This window comes from Furipterus horrens, unplaced genomic scaffold, assembly GCF_987537825.1.
Source record: "Furipterus horrens unplaced genomic scaffold, mFurHor1.1.pri manual_scaffold_1, whole genome shotgun sequence".
NCBI classification, from domain to species: Eukaryota; Metazoa; Chordata; class Mammalia; order Chiroptera; family Furipteridae; genus Furipterus; species Furipterus horrens.
In genome coordinates, this window is record NW_028327171.1 from 165,043,221 (window position 1) to 165,057,749 (window position 14,529).

Consider the following 14,529-nt stretch of genomic DNA (forward strand, 5'->3'; position numbering starts at 1 on the left):
CTAGCAGAAGACAGTCTGTTCCCTAAATAATTTTCCTTTCCTCCACGAGTCCTCCTCCCACATAAAGCAACCAAAAACACCTGTTTTGTTAGTCTAAAAATGTCTAGAACTCTATAAATACAGCTTCATTTCTTAGGTTATAGTAGATGCAGCTGGGGCAGCAATTTTCAACCTTTTTCACCTTATGGCACACATAAACTAAAATTCTGCAGCACACGAAAAAAGAAATATTTTTGCTAACCTGACAAAAAAATACGTATAATTTTGATTCATTCACACCAGACAACTAGTGTTGTTTGGCTGTTGTCATTTTTTAATTTGACAATCTAAGGGAAAAGAGGTCGGTTCTGCTGACTAAATAGTCAGATATGGCACGCTTTAAAAAGTCTTGTGGCACAGCCTCAATTCTTGTGGGCAGAGCCTCATCCCGATACACCGAGTTTGCAGGTTCAGTCTCTGGTCAGGGCACATATAAGAATCAACCAATGAAGACAAAAGTAAAGACAAATAGATGTTTCTCTCTCTTCAATAAACAAAAATTAATGAAAACATTCTTGCGGCACGCCGGTTGAAAATTGCTGAGCTACAGGTTTCTGTCTGCTCCGTTCTCCCAAAGACCATGTCTGTACTGATGCCCTAACTGTCTCCCTGTGGGACACTTACACTTGGGCTGTTACGGCAACTCATCCCCAGCCACAGTGATCAGTCCAGATACGTGGTAGGCAAGTTCCCTGCTATGGCGACTAAGCTGGTTTGGGTGAAGAGACTTTGTAAGTAGAAGGAACGGTGACAGCGGGCGGGGAGATGACATTGATGTCTTGTCCCTGGGCCTTCTTTTTTTTTTTTTTATTTTTTTATTCCTAGGTACTTTATTTTTCTTGTTGCTATGGTAAATGGGATTTTTCTTTCAGTTTCTATCTCTGAGATTTTATTGTTGGTGTACAGAAATGCCTTCGATTTCTGAATATTGACTTTGTACCCTGCTATTTTGCCGAATTCACTTATTAGGTTGAGTAGTTTTTTTGCGGACTCAATAGGGTTTTCTATGTACACTATCATGTCATCTGCAAATAATGACAGTCCCTGGGCCTTCTTGATGTAGCTCTATTCCCGTCTTTTCCACAGTCTGATTTTGTGAACCAGTAGGTCCTTTTGTGTTTCATTTAATTTTTTTTTTTTTTAAGAGGGAAAGGTTGGAAGAAAAGAAATTCCATATGCACCCCAACTGGGGCCCAAACCTGCAACCCACACATATGTCCTGACTGGGAATCAAACTGGTGACCTTTCAGTTTGTGGAATGACAACCAACCAAGCCACACCAGGCAGTGAGGTCACTTTTTGTTTTGAGTTGAGTTTCTGTTTCAGTTTTAGCAACCTTAATTTTATCTGCAGCCTTTGCCATGTAACCTAACATATTCACAGTTTCTGGACATCAGGACATGGACATTTTTAGGGGGTCATTATTCTGCCTACCATAGATAGTAATATATTAAGTCTTACCCTGACTTGCAATTCCATATGGTTGAATTTATCTTACTCTGAGAGGAGGTTCTAATAGAAGGAAAAAGAATAAAACATGATGGATTCCAGGGACTCCTGAGGACTGAAAGGTAGTACATTAAAAAGAGAGAGTGAGAGCAAGAGCGAGAGTTGGGGTGGGGGGAGAAGAAGAAGGAGGAGAAGGAGAAAAGAAGAAGGAGAAGGAAGAAGAAGAAGGAAGAAGAAGAGAAGAAGGAGGAGGGAGAGGGGGGAGCCCTGGCTGGTGTGGCTCAGTGGACTGAGTGCCAGCCTGCAAACCAAAGGGTCGCTGGTTCAATTCCCAGTCAGGGCACCTGCTTGGGCTGTGGGCCAGGTCCTTGGTTGGGGGTGTGTGAGAGGCAACCACACATTGATATTTCTCTCCCTCTCTTTCTCCCTCCCTTCCCCTCTCTTTAAAAATAAATAAATAAAATCTTAGAGAGAGTGAGAGAGAGAGAGAGAGAGAGAGAGGAATTGGCAAGTGTCATTGACCATTAGACCATTCTGAAAAGGGCAAAAAATAAAATATATTGCAAGAAAAATCACTGTAACTATGTCAAAGATGTGGATTGCCTATCCTGCAACCCTTCTTTGCTGGTAGAAAAGTGTTCCAGATTTTTTTGTGTATTAGGAAGACATGTCTAAGACAAGTCTAAGGCAATTATGGCTATTCCATCCTCCTTGTCAGGACTTGGTTTAGGAATGTGTATGAAGCAATTCTAACCTTTAAGACATGAGAATTCTGTTGGATGTGTTCCAGCAGGGAAGATTAGTTGATTGGTTGGTGTTCCTAGGAGATGGATAGGAAGACTGAACATGAGAAATATTTTGTCTTTATTGAGGTTGATTTACAAAGTCTTTTCATACACTTTCTTCACTAATTATTATTAAATGTCAGTATGTATAGGACAACCCTAAAGTACTTCCTCACATCAAGTGTCCTCATTTCATAGGTTCTTTAGCTATGGCAGCAACAGTTGGACAGCTGAAAAAATAGAGCTGTGTAAGATAAGAACATTCTTTCTATAAAATGACAAAATAGAAATACTGTACTGATAGTAAAGGTTCATTAACAATAGTTAAGAACATAACTTACCAATACTTACTGAAGACTCAATATGAAATTAATTCCATTGTCAATAAATTAAAGGAATTTCAATTTTTACTGAAGGTAATAACATGTAACCTAACAAGATACAGTAACCTAGTGAAATCAGGGGCACATAAATTATTAAAATTTAAGAAATGAGAAAGCAATTTATGACATAAATTTCATGGAATATGTGCTGGCAATGAACATAAAATTATTAGCGGTGAAACTGTCTCCTCATCACCAAAGGGCACTATCATAGTTACCTCTGAATTTGAGTTCCAAAGGCATTTTACAATTGAGAGTCATAGACTCTTAACTCCTACTTTAATCCTGAGTTGATATCCTCTTTGGGCTCTCACTAGGGTGGTGGTGAGCATCTTGCTAGGACTCTAATTAGCCACAGTTTAGGGGGATTCTGAGCTGATTTAGGCAGAGTTGTTGCAAATTGTGTCTTGTTGTATACACAATTGACAGTTATTTCAATTTTTATCTTTGGAGTTCAAAGCAGACCACAAGATTTTACCTGTGTACGACTACCGGTGCTACAGAGGTTCCTGTTGGAGAATGTGGAACACCGCCACTGTGTACTTAATAGAGAGAGCTGAGCCAATTGTTCTTAATGCTTCCCACCCCCCATCCCTCACCACCTTTGTTCACCAACATTTATAAGGCTGCTGGGCTTGTGCAATAGGTGAGCTCGCCAGACACTGAAACTTGCTAAATAACCTGTCACCGTACATCTAGAAACTTTCTAATTCTTCTCTGGACAGACGGGTAAACAAAAGAGGTATCTGTCATTTCCTTAATGTGACAACCCTCTTCTATCCTTTAGCTTTTTCCTCCTCACAACTTCCTCATCGAGGAAACGTAACACACCTTCCCAGTCAGAGATGATTGGGTTGTGTGCACAGGCAGACGTTTGAGATAAGAGCTTCACTCCTGTTGGGTGTGCTTTTTTTTAACTGTTAAATACAAATACAGAAAGACACATGAAACACATGTATAGTTTCAATTATTAACAGGCAAATCCTCTTATAACTGGCATCTATGTCAGGTGAGAGGACCTGCCAGACACCACAGACATCCATCTCCATGAATAATCTCTATCATTACCATGGTGATGATTTTCTTTCTCCTTCTGGGTAGTATCACCTGTATAACTAGTTTCCTGCGGCTGCTATTAAAAAATAACCACAAACTGGGTGGTCTAAGACAACAGAAACTTTTTCTCAAAGTTCTGGAGGCCAGAAATCCAAAATCAAGACATCTGCAGGGCTGCTCTCCCTTTGGAGTCTCTAGGGGAGAATTTGGTCTTTTCCCACTTCTGGTGGCTGTCAGTTTTCCTTAACTTGGAGCCACAACTACCCAGTGTCTGCTTCCCTGGTCAGATTGTCTCATCCTCTTCTGTGTCAAATCTCCATCCGCCCAACTCTTTATAAGGACACTTGTCATTGGATTTAGGGCCTGCCTGGATAATCCAGGATGATCTCCTTATCTCAGAATCTTTAATTACACCTGCAAAGACCCTTTTTTCCAGTAAAGGTAACATTCACCTGTTCTGGAGAGTAGGATGTGGGCATATTTTTGAAGTGGCCACCATTCCACACACTACATCATCCAAGTGTAAATCTCTACACACTGTATTTAACTTCACATATATTTTGTCTTTCAGGTTTCTTAATCAATACATTCCCGTTTATATATTTTTTAAGTTTTTATTTTATCCTCACGCAAGGATATTTTTTCAGTGCTTTTAGAGAGCGAGGAAGTAAGAGAGAGAAACATCGATTCAAGAGAGAAATATCAATTGGCCACCTCCAGTACATGCCTCAACCAGGGATCGAACCCACAACCCAGGCATGTGCCCTGAGTGGAAAGCAAATCTAAAACCTTTTGGTTATGGGATGATGCTCCAACCAGCTGAGCCACACTGGCCAGAGCTATTTTCTTTCTTTTTTTTAGCCCCTTGTAATTTACTTGTCAAAGAAGCTGGATCATTTATCCTGGTTTCTCAAAGTTGGGACTGTACTGACTATTCCTGTTTAGCATGTTCCTCTGTCCTCTATATTTCCTATAAATTGATAGTTACATTCAGAAACTTAATTAGACTTGAGTTTGTTTGTTGAAGCTACTTCATAGGTGGTGGTGTGTTGGTCAAAATGAGGCAGGTTAGTAAGAAACTGGGAAACTCCCTGGCAAGGGGAATGAGGGAACAAATAGCTGAACAAATGGCTGAGCGAAGGGCCACACAATTAACATCCAGCTAATAAAAACCAGACCCTATCCTAGGGTGCTAAGAACAGATGGTTTAAATCACCTTAGTCAGGGAGATAGATAACAAAAACAAACAATTAACAGCAACAACAACAAAAAAAAAACAGAGCTAAACAAATCCAAGATAGAGGTGAAATTAACCAGAGAACTAGCCCAAAGCTCATTACACCACCATTATAATGAAAATTGACACTGCAACTAGGAGGGCCTGAGGGTGACAAATGCCATGACACTTCCAGAACAGACCATATTAGGAAAAAGACCCTCTCCCAGTCAGAAGGCAGAATCAGAATTTGGTGCCACAAAGCTTGGAGGCAACCCTCCACCTCTTGGAAACATACAATTCCAAGAAGTAACTGACCAAGTGCAATTCTCTTCATCCAAGTGGGTGTGGGCTTTTCACTTTCACAGCAATGCTAGCTTGGCCTCCTTCTTTTTCTCACTTTCACCCAGACTTGCGTCTTGAAATTTTTCCTGCACCAGTCAAGAACCTGAAGGTCAACTTTCACCGGAAAAGTCCCAGACGTGCTGGGGTAGGAGCAGCCTCCAGTGTGGAAGTGGTCAGGTAACAAAAAGACACATAATTGTTTCTTTCTCACGTTAGCAGCCATAGATGCTCAATACCTCGATCCTTAATTTCTTAGGGATTACAAAATGGTGATTTACCATGCTATCATTTCTTCTTGATGTATTTGTTAAAAATATTTCTATTAAGAGAAACATTTACCAGTTGTTTCCCCAGAGGTATAGTTTATATAGGAAAGGGAAAAAAAGCCTGGTTCTTACCTTTGTGGATGCCAAAAATATATTAATACTTTTCCTCCCACCTTTTAATTTCTTCTGGCCTAGCCAGAAGAACTGAGGCAGGTTTGTGTCTGAATCTCTTGAACAGGAAAGGGGAGATGGCCAAAGGTTCTTTCTGAGTCTTCTGTTTCTTAATATCCCCAAAAGCAGCTTTAGGGTGGCAGAATTATTTTGATCCTGTCACATTTATGTATTAATTTGTAAAATAAACTGTTATTTGCATCCATCAGCGGTTATTTATTAGATTTATTGGTGTTTTTAATCATTATGAACTCATGCATTTAAAGCACACTTGGCATTTTTCAGTCCATTGCAGCTACTCTTTTTGATGCTCAATTTCTTTTATCTTGAGCCAATGGAAGCCTCTGCAGATTGTTTTTGATAATTTCTTTGCTATATGGTATGACAAGACTCATCATGTACATTTCCTGCCTCAAACCTGTGAAGAGGACCAAAAGTTTTGCCTTCTGGGATATTGATTTTAAGCTATTTATTAAGAAACAAAAGACTCAGAAACTTTGGCCCTTCCCCTTTCTACATAAAAGGCCTATCCCACGAAGAAAATCTTAGAATATTTACCTTAGCCTAATTTGAATTAACTTGGTAACCAAGAGGGCTTCAGGCAGGTGCCTGTTAGCTAGATACCCCCTGGGTCCCATTGTTCCTGAGTTGCCTAACAAGAATTTTCCTGTCATGTATGTTCCCCATTTCCCCAACCACCTGTAAATCAGACCCATTCTCACTTCTGAATCTAATACCAGTTTCCCCTTTCTTCCTCCTTTGTCCAAAAATTCCTTTTATACTCAATGTTACCTCAATGTCTTTGGAATTTTCATGCTTATGTGAAATTCTTATGCACATGTATTAAACTCTGTTAATTTATTAGCCCAGCCAGAAGAACTTACAAGGAGGGAGGAAAAGTATTAATATCTTTTTTAGCCCCCACACCTGGAATTGTTGCTGGTGGAATGGGCTTCTTGTGGTCACAAGGAAAACACTCCAGGAGAACCACAAGGAAAGATAAGGTGTGGCAAGATTTATTTGTAGCGTCAGATTCTAAATCAAAAGAGTGCCCCTCCTGGATTGCCAATGTCCCATATCTGTCCCTACCACCATGGAAGAAGTCCAACCATGTCTTCAGCAAGGCCAAAACAAAGGCCAGTGTCCAGAGTTTCTGTGTCATATTAAAGCTTAGTCCGGTCCAGCCTTTCTCACCATCCAGCTCGCTTAGCTTGTGTTCTGGCTGCAATCTGTTGCTGGGCTGTGGTAGCCAGGCTCTCACCTGGAGCCTGCACTTGGAGTCCATGCAGCTGTCAGCCACATGACTGCTAGGGCCACATGGTCATGGAGAAAGGACACGCGAGTGCATGCGGGGGAGTGCTGGTCACTGAGAGAAAGCTCTTCTTTGTTCCCTGGGGTTATATTATCTCGAGCTTGGGAAGGACCAGAAACTTTTTCAGATTTACCAATCAACTTCCCAAGCTTTTGTGGGCTTCTGATGGGTCCACCTCCCTAGCCAATTGATTTCTTTCCCAGGATAGATTGACAGGTCTCTATATTCAAGCACCTACCCCTGTGCTATTTTGACTTCTATTGTACATGTGCTTACCTACCCCTACTTCTCCCAATATTCTGGTACTGAAGTGGAGAAGGGAGGGTTGTTAATCTTTGGAAGGGCAATGCTGAGATCACCTGGGGTATGTGAAGCTGTAGTTTCCTAGTGAAACAAACAGGCTTATGCTCCCCAGCCCATCATGCTCAACAATGTCTGATTCCCTTTACTCCCTTCTGTATTAATAATTAGTTAACTACCCACAGTAGCAGATTCAGCCATTTCTCTAAGAAGCTTGTGTGTCTGTTAGTGAGAAATGGTATTTCAAGATCTTTAGGCTCTATGGATGCTTATTGCTATTAAATTTCAAGGCTGAAATAAAGATACATAATAATAACACAAAGGCAGAAGGGTAATAGGTTTAAAACTTTCTAAGGTCCTGGTATTGTCAGGGAAGTGGCAAAAGCAGCACAGCGTGTTTACCCAACTCCCTCTATCCTAACATCTGTAGCCCCTTGGCCTATTGAAAGTATTCTCCTCAAAGTCACCTAGGATAACAGAATTAGGTTATCATATTATAACTCATTTGCTTTATCCTACCTCTCTCTCACACACATCCTAGTCTCAGAATAACAATACCAACATGCAGTTTGGGTATGAATTTTCAATAATTTTGGGCTTCTTCAAAATTCCAAACAAAAAGCAAAAGGGAAAGGGGGGTTGGAACTGGTAAACTACATTCTGGTATTACCTCACTGCTTCTATGCCAGGGGCTGACCCTGCCCTGGCATGGTCTGGGACCTTTTGCTTGTCAGGCAACCTCCAGGTTTTGACTCATGGAGAAAAAAATTCAAGGCATGCATCTAGGTGAAGCATGAGTCCAGGTGAAAGTGAGAGTAAGTTTATTAAAGCTTGGGACAGTGAGGTAAAGGAAGGGCCCTGGAGACAAGGATCATATGGTAAGCCTGAATGATCTGATGCTGCCCATTGCTCCCCTGGGAGCAAGTCTCTTTGGGACCCTCAGAACTTAAGATAGAAGAAGCAAAGTACACTCCTGAGAAAAGGGGGTATGGGCATGCTCAAAGAAGAGTGCATGCTGGTGTTTTTTTCCTGAGGCTTTTATCTATTTTCTATAGGTGAGAATTTTAGAGGAGGTCCCATGGGAGGATCTCAACAGAATATTCATTAGATTTCTGGGTGTGTGGTTTTGTTTAGTATGCTGATGTATTAAAAGGAGCATATAAGAGGGGGATCCCAAAAATGGATTTTATTTATAAAAAATTTGTGTATTTATTCTTACATATTTAAATTTCAGTCACCTTCAAAGTACTCTCTATTTGATGCAATACAGTTACCAAGATGTTTTTTCCACAGCTCAAAACAGTTTTTGAACTTGTCAATTTTGATGCCTTTTAGTGCTTCTGCCATTTTTCTGTTTCACCTCTAGGACTTTTTTCATTCGGACAAATTAAACAAACAAACGTTGCTTGGGGAGAGATCAAGTGAATAGGGTAGGTGAGGTATGGGGCTCATGGCATTTTTGGGCAGGTGCACTCATAAATCACCCATCATGAAATGGGAAAATGCGTTGAAAGAGTCTTCAAAAAAAAAAAAAAAATTCACTAGATCTGAACATGGCCTCTCACAACACCAGCTGGTGCAGTGACACAGATGGGTTCCTAGAACACTCACCTAGTGGGAGAAACTTGTACTACAAGGGGCCCACCCTCCAGAAGATAATTCTGTTTTTGGGGGGGTTCTTTCCTCATATAATAAAGTTTGGGGTCATTCTCTAATTAGTTTCACTTCTATTTTGGATTAGTCTGGCTCTAATTTTTGTTTGTTTGTTATATATCTCCCTAAGGTGATTTAAAGCACCTGCTTATAGATATCTTTGGTTAGGAAGGACAGGTTCAAACTACCTGCTCTTAGGTATCTTTGGTCAGTTAGGATAGAGTCTTGTGATTTATCAGCTGGTTGTTAATTGTTCAGCCATTCTGGCCATTTGTTCAGCCATTTGTCTCAGTTTTCTCATTCCATTTGCCAGGGAATTTTCCTACTTTCTTACTAACCTGCCTCACTGGGACTTGGGTTTTTAGTCAGACGGAAGGAAAGAATGGTAAGGAATTTTTGCCGCAAACTCTAAACTAATATAAAAATAGGGTAGTTTTTAGGAGTTTGTTCTCCATAATTTTTGAAGGTCTTTGAAAAAGTCATAGACCTTTTTTCTGCCTTTCTATCCAATTTCTAGCATGAGGCATTTATTCTTGGAGGGCCCAGCCAAGCTCTTATACGAGGACTCTTCAAGATAACATTTCCCCCTTGCTAACACATTATGATGTCCAATGAACACAAAAGACACATAAAACTATTTTCCAGTGTTTGAAAGTAAATATAGAAACCCAAAGTTGTGATTTAAAAATGTATATATTCTTTTTCTTACCTCTGCCTATAAAAGAAGTTAAGAAGGCAAGGTGATGAAGTTTACAGTATAATTTTTGTCTCTTAAAGAAACTTCTCTAAGAAGATGTGGGCAGGAATTGCACATCAGTCAGAAGCCCCATTAGTCCAAACTCACCAAAGTCACAGCAAACATCTGGTTTATGAAATGACTGGAAAATTTAAACCAAAATTGTGCCCATTATAAATGATCATTATTCTCTTAGTTGGATACACCTTTAGTCTTCGAGTACATTTTGTGACTCTGTATTTCCTATTTGAACTTTTCATCTTGCATACCTGTAATATTTTGGAAAATAGTTCTAACTGAACATCTTCCTTTCCATAGTAACATCCACCTTCTATGAACCTCTGTGTGCTTATTCCGTAAGTTACAAATAAAGACGTTCCTGGCTGTTGCAATGGATGAGCTGAGGCTTTGAATCCTTTTCCAATGAGGAAGCTCAAAGTTTTATGAGAAAACATCCGCAAAGGTATATATATATATAAAACCCCATCTGTGGAAGTAGCACAGCATCCTGTCTCATAAGTCCAGGATTAGAAACTTTCTCATCAGGGTCCTTCCTTTTCCTTCTCCTTCTTTGTCTGTAAAAACCAAACATTCAGAAGAATTTAAGATGAAGGAAAAGAGAGCTACGCACGCAGTTGTCCAGGGCCCTAGTCTCCTCAACTTGTAAAGCTGCTTTAGTTCTCACCTTGGGGGAGCGTTTGCAGGCAGTTTTTGGCCTTGCCTTGTATTTTTTCCCTCAGGCTTTCCTGATGAGCAGATAAATCCCCACTGGCAATAGTAACAATATAGTCCACAAGACACTGGGATGCTGTCACACTTTGGTTCAAATCCCTGTGAAGACACCTGTTTCATTCAGAGTTAAATCAAAGGCCTTACAGCAGTATGCGTGTAGGCCACCACAGACTGACACAAAGATAGGGGGCCATATGCTCAGGTAAAAAGCTCAGAGCCTTGTTACAAACAGGAAGAAAGGGTTAATGGATACTCAGTCAATTGATAGTCTCTGCCAGAATTACAATTCTATAAGCTACTATAATTAAAATTCTGTTGTGTTATATTTAAAAATAAACAAGGAAGTTTAAAGGAAAACCTCTGAGGTACTGAGACATGAATAGACAGATAATTGGAAAACCTTTTTATGTGTCTGGACCTATATCATGCTCACCTGGAAGGAATTTAAATTGGCACAGTGTATTTCTGAAGACAACATTGAAAACTATATCTAAATTACAAATTAAAAATCTTTTTGAATCAGAAGAGTACTTTGTTAGAGTGGTGTGCTTCTTCTCTAATGAGTTCTTCCAAAGTGAAGTAGCTCTACTGGTTTTGTTGTCTGCAAACAGCACCAGATGTTAGACCTTGGTCCTTGAGTTTGGTTAAGAAAGAATTCAGAGCCAAGAACTCAATATAACTGAAAGTTTATTTATAAAGTCACAGAAATAGGAGAAGTGAGCTGGGGAAAACGTGAGCTAGCTGAGCTTCATGGACTCAAAAAACAAGTTACAAAGGCAAAAGAAGGACCCTTAGAGCTTAGGAGAAAGGGAAAGATAACACACTTCAGGGGGGAAAGGCATGAATGTGGTCCAGAGAGAGTGTGCCTGGGGAAAGAATGGGGTGGGTGAAGGTATGAGAGAGAGAGAGAGAGAGAGAGAGAGAGAGAGAGAGAGAGAGACCATGCAGGATCTTGTTGGGTCCTTCTTAGGGTTTTTAGGATGGAGATTTTAGGGGAGGTCTTAGGGGAGGATCTCAATAGAATATTCATCACTTTTCCAGTTGTGTCCTTTTAAGTGTTGTGGTTTCTACTGATTGTTCAGTGCTAGGGTAGGGGTCATTAGTCATTGCACTTGGTCCTGATGTCAGCCACAGTATCATCCTGCCTGGCCTTCCTGCTTTTCTGGGCCCAGAGCTGAAACACAACTGAGGCCTAGATATTATTTCTAATTTGACCAAAACTCTGTCTCTGTGGTCAACAGACCCAAGGCTTTGTTCCTAAGATTATTTGATATGGGTCAGAACCTCCTTGTCTGGAGGGCTTAATGCTTAAGCGAGTGGTCGTGCAAGGAAGTCATAGGAGGATATTCTCCAGCACCCTTGTTCCTCCTCTAAGGGCATCTACCACATGCCAGGGGATGAAAGGTCAGGGGAAGGTCTCTAACCCATAATCAGCGATATGCTAGGTGATGAAGATCACTCTGGGAGCAGGGTTCTACAATACTTCTCTCAGTTCTGCCTGTTGCTAGGTACCCAGGGCTTTCTGTCCTGGTGACCTTTCATACTTGGCCTAGCGTTCCTACTCTGCCCATTTCATTTAACTACTTACTGTATCACTTTAACACCCCTGGCTTCTATTGCTTTTCCCTAAGGAAGGAGGGATGACTTTTCCAATTATTAAATTTGTAAAGAATAAACTGGGAAGGGTCTGCTCAGGCCCTCCTCTTCTTAAAACCTGCAAGGGGAGGCCAATATATGATAGTTACTTTTAAGGAGGCTACTGACTAGAAGGGGAGCATGAGGGAACATTATGGAGTGCTGAAAATGTTCTACATCTCAATCTGGGTAGTGGTTAGAAGATAGTGTTCATTTGTGAAACTTAATTATTGAGTCACATTCTTAAAATTCATATATTCTACCATTTGTATGTTATAATTCAATTTTTAAAAAGTTTATCCTCCCCCCAAAACATAAAGTTTTACCCTTTATGTGTCACAAATATTTTATTTCAGAGAAGATCTTGGTAAATAACCTGTGTTTTTTTTATCTCCCATAGAAGATCAGCTTATGATTCCTGTATACACCAATGTGTTTACTGTGTCAAATTGACCTAAGGAAATTGGGTTGTTCACTATTATTAGATAATTTGGGATGATATTGGAGGCCTCCAGTTGTCAGACCTAGGGACAGGCTCTAGGTGATGTGTTACAATGAAGTTAGGTCTCAGACAAGTTTCTGTCACACATTTAGACACCTATTAGCAAGAAGGCAACTAGCCAGTCCTACAACTCATTCCCAAAGCTTAGGGAAGCACTAGATTCTTAGCTTTTAGGCACTGTGACATTCATCTCACACACATAAAAATAGAAAAGTCTAGTACAAGCCCAACAGCCTTCAGAGCTGTGTTCTCGGCCTGGAGCTTTGATTTGCTTGGATAGTCTGCCACTTAGTGACAGATCTGTTGCCTAACCCTGACCAAAAGGCTAGAACATTGACACATCAGCCTTTGAATAAGGTTTTCATGTGTCTTTCTCCTCTCATTAAAGTTACAGTGGAATGGTAAATCCATTCCATGAGGCAATCAGGGCTGGAATGGTGCTCCAAACTGAAAGGGATTTGGATCCCTTTTATTGCTGCTTTGCCACACATAGTGGTGTTACCTTCATTTGCTTGGTCCAGTTTTGCTCATGACCACATCCACACCCAAATAGTGTGAAGAGAACAAACTCTTGCTCTTTAATAACCACTTGGAAGTTGCACACAACACTTACACATCTCATTGGCCAGACATGGTCTTATTTATCTCTAAGGAATGCTAGGAAAATCTGGTTTTTATTTTTGATTGGCCATGCACTTGGTTAAAAATCAGGGTGATTTTATTATGGTATCAGAAGGGGAAAGTCAATATTGGAGGTTAAGTAACAGTCTCTGCCATACAACAAAATTGGTTTAAGTCAGACTGCAACATTTCTTGGCAGTATTTACCTAGTTGATCACTGCCCCCTTAAAACATTCTTCCTTTTCAGCTTCTGTGATACCATATTTTCCTGGTACCTCACAGGCTTTGTTTATTCTAGCTCCTGTTCACGCTTCTTGTCCTTTACGCACTATCTAAGAGTTGGAATACTAGAGGGTTTAGTCCTCACTTCCCTTATCTTCACTGCCTAGACTCTCTAGGAGAATTCATCTAATGCCATGACTTTAAATATCTTCTACACGCTAACAACTCTGAAATTTGTATCTCAAGCCCTCACTTCTCAGTTAAGTTTCAAACTCATTTACCAACTCTCTACCTGGGTGTCTATTACATACTTCAAAGTAAATGTCCCAAATGAAATAATGCTATTATCCTAATTGTTCTCAGCAGTGGGGGAAGAGCATGGGAGGAGCAATAGCCACCTCTTTGGATTTAGAAATTTGGGTGGGATTTTTCACTGCCACAATGACTGGAGGTGCTATTTATATTTCTTCTAAACATTTTTTAAAACTCAGCATTATGTTCGTGAATTTCATCAATGTCAATGCAAATAGATCTGGTTTATTTGTTTCATCACAGTATTGTTTATTATTTCATTGTTTAATTACAACAAAATTTAGTTATCTATTCTTTTTTAAGGGACATTTAGTTAATTCCCAATTTCTTGCATTTATATACCATATTCCTACCTATATTTCTGAACACATCTCTTATGCACAGATGTGAAAATTTCCCCAGAATATATTATTACGAGTGGACTTTGGGGCCATCTGCCATATGCATCTTAAACTGTAGCATATATTACCAAGTTGCTTTCTAAAATGGCGGCACTAAATTTACACACAGAAAGATGGTCTTTTACTGTATTACCCTACAAAGTAGTGCTATGAAAGAGATGGATATCAGTATGAGAGTCTTGGTGCTTTATAGGAAAAATTGAAGCTTCTTGGTGTGCAGCCAGGATTCCATTTTCCCCAAAGGATGGTGGCTGTATGGAGCTTGGTCCCTGGAGGAGAGGGGACCATTGGCTTGATGCAATGTTCGGACTGAATCTGTAATTGCATTTTTCCAAATAAATACGCTAGCTGTGCTTTGGGACTGCCAAAAAGCCCTGAGGTCACATAACAGGC